The 1,701-nt window shown below is 57.4% G+C and overlaps 1 long non-coding RNA gene across 1 annotated transcript; it reads left to right on the top strand.

The window, feature by feature from the left end:
- The first annotated feature begins 1,105 nt into the window (after positions 1-1,105).
- LOC116465872 (uncharacterized) lies at positions 1,106-1,681 on the top strand. Its single transcript, XR_004247283.2, has 3 exons — positions 1,106-1,236; positions 1,409-1,449; positions 1,621-1,681. It is a non-coding gene; the product is annotated as an uncharacterized LOC116465872 (long non-coding RNA).
- The last annotated feature ends 20 nt before the right edge of the window (positions 1,682-1,701 follow it).

Below are 1,701 nucleotides of genomic sequence, written 5' to 3'. Positions count from 1 at the left end.
GGCCACTCCAGGACATTTGGAGCTCATCTTCCCATGGAGCAGGGAAGCGTGCCCTCTGGGTGCCTTGCCTTACTTTTAGTAGCTGCAGCTTATTTTGCTATTTGTCCTCCTTGGGGAGCTGGAGCTCTTTGGTACTTGAACAAATTTGCCATTGTGTGTTTTTTTTTTTGAGACGGAGTCTCGCTCTGTCACCCAGGCTGGAGTGCAGTGGCGCAATCTCGGCTCACTGCAAGCTCCGCCTCCCGGGTTCACCCCATTCTCCTGCCTCAGCCTCTCCGAGTAGCTGGGACTACAGGCGCCCGCCACCACGCCTGGCTAATTTTTTGTATTTTTAGTAGAGACAGAGTTTCACAGTGGTCTCGATCTCCTGACCTCATGATCCGCCCGCCTCGGCCTCCCAAAGTGCTGGGATTACAAGCGTGAGCCACCGCGCCCGGCTATTATTATTTTTATTGCTAGAGATGGCGCGGGGGGGGGGGTGTTATTAGGTTGCCCAGGCTGGTCTCGAACTCCTGGCCTCAAGCGATCCGCCCGCCTCGGCCTCCCCCAGTGCTGGGGTTACAGACGTGAACCACCGCGCCTGGACTTAACTTGCTTTCATTGTACACCCATTCCTAAGGGAATTGGAAGCTGCCGGCAGGAACGCTCCCTCTTATGGAAAGAAGAGCCCAGGGCCCTGGTCATGATTCAGGTGCCAAAAAAGAGACCGGAAGAAAACGTGAGGCGCCAGAACAAGAGGTTCTACAAGGTGCGCACGAGGGTCCCTGCCATTAAATGAAGAATTTTCTGTGTAGATGCCCGTGCGCAGGTCCAATGAAAGCCGTGGAGAATAAGCGTTAGCTCTTCAAACTGAATCTGAGCTAAAACCTACGAAAGCCAGGCTGGGGTTTGGGGGGTTGCAGGGGAAGACAGGAAGGGGTGGATTCGGAAGAGGCGGGGGTCATAGGAGGAAGGGATGGGGAGGAGCGGGAGGAGGGAGGCGGAGGGAGGGCGGCAGCCAGGATGGTCCATTCCATTCTTGGAGCTGCACTGTTGACTTCGACCACAAGGGGGCAGGGCTGCTGAAATTGGAAGTGCGAACGCCTACATGAGTCTTGACCCTCGGCAGGCACCGTATCCAGTTTCCTCCGTTGGGAGGGTTTAACTGCCCGGAAACGGAAGTCTCGTTTTTTTTCGTCGTTTTTCCCGGTTGAAGCTTGCTGTGAGTGTCTCTAGGGCGGTACGCGGGTGAGAAGGGTAATCTGGGGCAATTCACGGCCAGGTGAAATTTGGGGACCCCAGGTCCGCGTGGAGGGTGTCGAGGAGGAGAAGGGGAGTGCGATGGGGCCGATATTTCGGGGGAGAGCGGGAAAACGGGGTTCGCTGCCAGCCCCCGCGCCGTGTTAACGCCGAGGACTGTTTCCCGCAGGTCCCGGTCCGCGCCAGCGCCCAGAGCGCCTCGTCGCCATGGTGAGTACGGTCCCTGCCTGGCGCCTTCCCCGGGTGGGCTCGTGGGGCCCCGGGGCGAGGGCAAGAGAGCCTCCCAAGAATCTCCGGAGGCCGGGAGGAGCTGGTGGACTGGACCATCGCCGAAAGATGTGTCTCTTTGCTGTCTGTTTACCCGCTTCTTTTGTGTTGCAGCCTCGGAAAATTGAAGAAATTAAGGACTTCCTGCTCACAGCCCGACGAAAGGATGCCAAATGTAAGTAGTTGCTCCGAAGG

This window comes from Hylobates moloch, unplaced genomic scaffold (assembly GCF_009828535.3).
Source record: "Hylobates moloch isolate HMO894 unplaced genomic scaffold, HMol_V3 SCAFFOLD_12847, whole genome shotgun sequence".
Lineage (NCBI taxonomy): Eukaryota > Metazoa > Chordata > Mammalia > Primates > Hylobatidae > Hylobates > Hylobates moloch.
The sequence above is the reverse complement of the archived record's forward strand: the minus strand, read 5'-3'. Positions and strand labels throughout refer to the sequence as shown.